General features: G+C 39.1%; 1 long non-coding RNA gene across 1 annotated transcript; it reads left to right on the forward strand.

Annotated features, from left to right (window-relative positions):
• The first annotated feature begins 6,112 nt into the window (after nucleotides 1-6,112).
• LOC121812996 lies at nucleotides 6,113-6,709 on the forward strand. The gene is made up of 2 exons (XR_006053450.1): nucleotides 6,113-6,319; nucleotides 6,662-6,709. It is a non-coding gene; the product is annotated as an uncharacterized LOC121812996 (long non-coding RNA).
• The last annotated feature ends 502 nt before the right edge of the window (nucleotides 6,710-7,211 follow it).

The raw sequence follows: 7,211 nt of genomic DNA on the forward strand, positions 1-7,211 counted from the left end.
ACGTCATCACCTTTCACTCCAGTGGACCATTTTTTTTGCAGCAATGGTGGATCATTGAGTTTTGCATTAGATCCAGAAGTTTTCAACATATGCTAGCCACGCTATAAAGATATATCAGCACACATTTCAACTGCCCGGAACTTTCTGAAGGCTACATGACCCACGTGACAACACTGATTTCTAACACCTGCTGAGACAACTCTGACTTACACTGTTAGACTTTTCATCGCCACTTTACGGTAACATACTGGCGTCACTGTTGCCAGCGTCATACCGTGACGCCGTGTTACGGTAGCTTACCGTTCTGCAGGATGATACCGTTTTTTGCTGGTGTGGTATAATACTCTTGGACAAATTATGGTAACGCACCGTAGCCTTTTTTACGGTATCTCACTGGCGACAGTGACGCCAGTGAGATACCGTTATGTCGTTATGTCGTAAATTACGTCAACAAAGTAACATCATACTGTGATTAAGAAATTGGTATACTACCGTTTATTCACGGTATGTCACTGTAAGCCCGCTGCAAGGTAATAAACTGCAATATATTAACCAGTAACTTACCGTTATCACGCATCATCAGTACCAAAAATATTCATCTCTGCTAGAGGATACCGTGTCCCAACAGGCGGTCATTTACTGTTTAACAGGTCGTAATTTACCGTAATTTCAGTTAACAGTAACATACTGTAAGAGACTGGAGGGTTCCAAAAAAATTGGATGGATGTAGATAGACACACACACACAAAATATAATTCATGTGCTTTACACCACTTTATTTCAATTCTGATTTTTCCCTGCTGAAATACACATTTCCAAAATCAAAAACTGAAAAGAACCTGTCCAGGGTAGTACCCCGCCTTTCGCCCTTGACAGCTGGGATAGGCTCCAGCGCCCCCCGCGACCCTGAAAAGGATAAGCGGAAGCGAATGGATGGATGGATGAAAAACTGAAAAGAACTGAAAACATATTTTCATTGAGGAAGCACTTGTTTTTACTAAACCATGTAATCCATTATTTTCTCAGATGGTTGTACAAACAATAACGATATTATGTCATATCCATATCATGGCAGACAACATATGCTCAAGTGTTGGGTTTTCTTAGTTATATTTTGTAGGGTCTTAAACCTACAATGTGAAGTAGGATTCATCATTAAATTTGGAAAAAACGACATTTATGTTATTTGGAAATTATAAAAAAGATGCCGAAGCAAAGTTATTAGTAAATAATGTCGAATTAGAGCAAGTTTCGGATACAAAATTTCTGGGTGTGATAATAGATAACAAAATCTGCTGGAAACCTCATATAAAGTATGTACAAGCTAAACTGTCAAGAAGTGTCTCCATACTGAGTAAAGTTAAATATTTTTTGCCTTCCAAATCACTCCGGGTACTTTACTGTTCACTTATATTGCCATATTTGGAATACTGTGCGGAAATTTGGGGAAACACATATAAAACTTCACTTCAACCAATATGTAAAATTTAAAAAAAAGCAATCAGGATGATTAGTAAAGCTGGATATAGAGACCATACTAACACCATGTTTTTGAAATTAAAAATATTGAAGTTTATGGATCTTATAAAATACAAAACGGCAAAAATTATGTATAAAGCTAGATACAATATGTTACCAAGAAATATACAGAGGATGTTCTATGACAGAGAAGGAGACTATGAACTAAGGGGTAAATTGAATCTGAAGATTCTTAAAGCACGGTCAAATGTTAAAACCTTTTGCGTAACTATTTATGGAGTAAAACTGTGGAATAGCTTTACTGCAGAATTACAGCAATGCTCAGGAATTGGCAAGTTCATAAAGACACTTCGAAAATTACTCTTGGAAGGATATGATATTGAAAAAGACAATCACCCATTGTATGTATAAATATGTCAACTCGTATTTAAATTATAAATATCGTGCCAGCCTTGTTGATATAAGTTTTCTTGTGTATTGTGTGGAATATGTGATGAGGAGAATTAGGTAAATATGTGGGATTAATAAGATGTTGAGCAGGGGTAAAAAAAAAAAAAGGTGTAAAGTGTGCATGTTAGTCCCCGTAGGGAAATAGTTCCTCTGCATTTAACCCATTCACCCAGTGAAGCAGTGGGCAGCCACCAATGCAGCGCCCGGGGAGCAGTGTGTAGGGACGGTACCTTGCTCAGGGGTACCTCAGGGTAGCCGTTCAGTGGAGTCGAACCACCGACCTTCCGATCATGGGGCCACCACTCTACCTACTGAGCTATCCCTGTCCTGGTAGGAGTTAATAAGTATGTGCATACTTCATCCTACTCCTTTTCAGACCAAACAACTGTTATCTCATGTTAGACGAATGTGTTTTATTTTATTATATTTTTCTTGTTTGTCTGTACAAATACGTGTGTGTGTGTATATCTACACATATATTCATATTCGTAAATGAAAATACATATAGATGAGTATATATTGTTTTTTTGTTTGTTTTATTATGTCTGAAATAAATAAAGATACAAATACAAATAAAAATACAAGTGCCTTGGCATTCATTTTGTTGGCACCATACAAATAAACTGAATTGTAATGAATATAATATCAAGCCCCACACTTCTGCCTTTATATACACTTTGTCCAAAATACTGGCTCACACCACCAAATCAATGCACAAAACAGGGTCCACAAGGACATGGATGAGCGTGTGTGGTGTGAAGGAACTTGACTGACCTGCACTGAACCCTGATCTTGCTTTGTGGACTGAGTTCATTGATTTGTAGGGTGAGCCTGTCATGGTCCTGAGTCTGAGGACTCAGTGTTTTGTGTTTCTTTATGCTTTGGTTCATTCCGAGTGTGTATTCTGTTGTGATTTTGCCATTTGTTAGGTTTCTGTTCTTTGCCTGCCTGCTCCCACTTCTCTGTGTTCCCTCTGTCTGTCCATGGTGTTATTGTGTCTGCTCATGAGTCTGCCTGTCAAGTTCAGTGTCCTGTCTGGTTCTCTGTGTCTGTTAGTTTCCTGTTTTATTCTGAAGGTCTCTGTCTGATGTGAGTGTGTTCAGGTTACTTTTCCCCTGTCCCGTCAGCCCAGATTCCTCCCAGCTGTGTTGCCCTCCTGTCTCTCATCCCCTGATTACTGGTGTGTGTATTTAAGCCCTGTGTGTTCTCCTGCCTGTTGCCGGTTCGTCTGTGTTACTCCGCGTCAGTCTGTGTTACTCTATGTCCTGCTCGTCTCTCTGCTTCTCATCCCTTTTTGTTTCATCTCAGGTTTGTCATTTAGCTTTCCCAGTTCAGGTCTTTAGTTTTGTCTTCCCTCTTGCCTGTTTTGCCTTCTTACCACTGTGTAAATAAACTCACCGACATCTCATCCACTGCCTGCATCTTGGGTCCTTCTTCTAACTCCACACGGCTCGCCTCGGCAGCCGTGACAGTGCCAGTACATGTGACAATTAAAGTGTAAGTAGCTGAAATAATTTTTAACAAACGGGTAAAAGAAGGAAAAAAATCAAAACTGTTGCACTCAAAAAACCTATTGGACAGAGACAGCGTCTTGCAAGATGGCAAGAGAGCTTGTCTTCATTGTTGTTCGTCTTGTGTAAATGTCCAGAAAGCATGGGCCATGGATCATCTGTGGAGACACAGGTAACAACACATTGGACACTTAAATTATACAAGAAATTCACTAAAAATGGCAAAAACAGTTACCTAATTTGAAGTTCTCCACTCAAATTCAGTAAGCCGCTGGAGGAAAGTTGTGACATGAGGGTTAATGTGAACAACCTTTCGCTTCACAGTGGTCCCAGGGCAACATGTTGTCATTATGCAACATAAAATAATTTCAATACTTCACTTCTTCACACTGTCTAGATAGTCATAAAGCAAATAGCTATGTACAGTTAATTATTAATGGCCTTATGTACATAAGTCCATTTTAACATATTATAATTGTACATAATTGGGAATTATTCTGCACATTAAACACACCTAACAAAAGTCAGCCCAGTTAAATTACCGGAGATGAATCAACTGTATGGTTATTTTGGAGTTTATAGTTTGTGCTGCTGTTAAACTTTACAGTATTGACTTCAGTATTTCTGCTGTTGGTGTAGCTAGACTACTATGTTGATCAGTAATATGTAATGTGAAATTTGATATTGTTACTTTGCTGGATTCACTGAGACACATGTCCAACAACCTTGGTTTATAAAGGAAATTACAGAAATTTGAGCTAACAAAACAGAGACTGGATACCTGTGTCCACGAAAAGCTCCTGTGCCAAACAGAAATTTTAATATGGTCTAATCAGCTCTATTTCATGAATGACTTCTTACCAAGCATAATCAGCCTTGGGGTGCTTGGCAGGCTTTTAACATGCAAACTGAACAATATAAATTTGCGTGCACTGAAGCCACAAAATTTAGAAATACACATAGTTGCAAAAAGTTCAGTGACCAATTACCTGACATATGCAATGCAAAAAATAAGAGTATTGTCAATAGGGACCAATTCCCAGTTTTTACATGATCAAAATTATTCACAAAAGGCTTCAATAAACAGAAAATGTGTGCCGACAAGAGAACAGTGCACAAAAATGAAAAGATATTTGAGCTCAGTGCTTTACCACCTCAGACGCTTGAGAGACTTCCAACTGCCCTCCAAGGTGCTCAGGAACTTTTACTCGTGCACCATAGAGAGCATCCTGACGGGAAACATCTTAACCTGGTTCGGGAACAGCACCATGCAGGACAGACGAGCTCTACAGAGGGTTGTGCGGTCAGCTGAGCGCACCATCCGCTCCGAGCTCCCTGACCTGCACTCAATCTACAGCAGGCGGTGCTGGACCAAGGCCAGGAAGATCGTGAAGGACCTCAGCCATCCCAACAACAGACTGTTCTCTCTGTTGAGGTCAGGAAAGCGATTCCGCTCCCTGAAGACCAACACAGAGAGACTGAGGAGGAGCTTCTTCCCGCAGGCGATACGGTCTCTCAATCACACCACCACACAGTACTGACCCACACATATGGTTCTTACACACACACTGGACTTTCTGGACTTTGTTTTTGCACAACACTGGTCACTATATTCTTCATTTCCGGTTAATACTTGTACAGCTGCTGTTATTGTGTATATATTTATTTATATTTAGATTTCTTCATACATTCTTATATAGTTCTATATTGTGTATTTTGTTGTACAGTTATTTTATTTTCAACTTTAATTTATATATTTTATCTTATTCTTCCCAGTTAAATTTACCCTTCATTCTAATTTGTGTTGTACAGTTATTTCATTTTTAACCTTAATTTATATTTTATTCCTTCCTAGTTAAATTTACCCTTTTTAATTTTTCATATTTATTTCCTATCTTATTCATAGCCTTTTCCTTTTTTGTTTTCTTTAGGTCACGAGCAGTTGTCCAAGCATTTCACTACATATCGTACTGTGTATGACTGTGTACGTGACAAATAAAATTTGAATTTGAATTTGAATTTAATGGGTTTAACATGACTTAGTCAGCACTCCGCACCGGTAGTACAAGCACACCTGAAAACACTGACCAGCTAACAGCTTTAAGCATTTGGGCGCAACCTCGGTAGTTCACCGATTCACCTGTTGCAAACGTCCAAGTTTCTATCAAGTCTCATAAATCCATCGGCAACTATTACCTAACTAGTCTTTTGAGTCTCCACATTCATAGATATTGACATTTTGTCTTAGCATTTGAATGAAAATATCCTGGTAGGGTAGCTTAAAAGTCAAAACAAACAGTAATAAGAACGCATTTCGGACTTCTCTCGAATAAGTGAAAAAACACTTACCTTCAGACTGATTAGCTGGTTCCGATCCAACTTTAATGTGTCCCATGTCAGTCCGTTTTAGGGAAAAAGTGTTAAGTGGTTTCATTTAATTTTGAGATACTCCCGCATGGATGAGCAATTTGGAGTCTAGCAGAGTTATCACGAATAGCATATGATCTTCAGATATAATCCAATCAACCTTGCATTTAACCCGATTGAACATCCAGTTACCTCTGACACTTCTAGTTGCACATGTTAACGGTCTCATCATCACTCTGTGCTGCAGCGAACTGGATCTGTGGCACAGAATAGTTGATGGCCATATCAGCACACATTTCGTGATAATGTGTTACATTATCACGTATATCCAGGACATCTCTTCTGAACCAAGACGAAGTGGTGCTACAAAGGAATTATTTCTTTAGGAGAGTGCATTTAATAGCAGTCTGGCCTGCAACAAAATGCACCGCTAAAAATACAGTTTCTGCTTGTCCCAGAATTTATTAATTTTGAGAGTGAAGTTGTAGGACTGATGCTGGTTAGTGGTGTAGGTTTTATGGTGTATGGGGCGATCGTGGCTCAAGAGTTGGGAGTTCGCCTTGTAATCGGAAGGTTGCCGGTTCGAGCCCCGGCTTGGACAGTCTCGGTTGTTGTGTCCTTGGGCAAGACACTTCACCCGTTGCCTACTGGTGGTGGTCAGAGGGCCCGGTGGCGCCAGTGTCCGGCAGCCTCGCCTCTGTCAGTGCGCCCCAGGGTGGCTGTGGCTACAATGTAGCTTGCCATCACCAGTGTGTGAATGTGTGTGTGAATGGGTGGATGACAGGTTGTGTAAAGCGCTTTGGGGTCCTTAGGGACTAGAAAAGCGCTATACAAATACAGGCCATTTACCATAGGTTTCATGGATGTGACACCTTAACTTGTGTAAAATGACGACCAGAGCATATTATTAGGTTAGTTCACTGTAGTTAGGCAGAGGTGTCTTAAAAAGTACCACCTTATACAAAACAAATGAAGGTCCAGTATAAGAAAGAATAAGAAGAGAAAAAAGGAACACCCTGCTAAATGAAGTCATTTTTAAACATTACTCTAAATGTAGCCATTAGTTTTTGTTGCTGGCCATACAAAAAATAAGTATACTTCAATTATATTTCCCAAGTATACCTTACCTAGTACGTATACTAATAATGCTTCTTGGGACTATATTGGCCCCCGTTTTAGTACATAACAGTATTCTTGAAATTAACTTTTAGATGTACTTTTTGTTCACCATAATTGTACTAGCATAATGTCATAATGTCTACAAGAGTATAATTAAAATATACTCGACTCTATCACAATACTAACCTTACAAGTATACTATTAATTAATAGTATTAATAATGTTTCACATTGTTTGAATAAACAAATACATTTATTAATATATGAGGTTCCATTCAGCTCAAGG

This window comes from Haplochromis burtoni, unplaced genomic scaffold, assembly GCF_018398535.1.
Source record: "Haplochromis burtoni strain Fernald_Lab_line unplaced genomic scaffold, NCSU_Asbu1 Contig_1028, whole genome shotgun sequence".
Lineage (NCBI taxonomy): Eukaryota > Metazoa > Chordata > Actinopteri > Cichliformes > Cichlidae > Haplochromis > Haplochromis burtoni.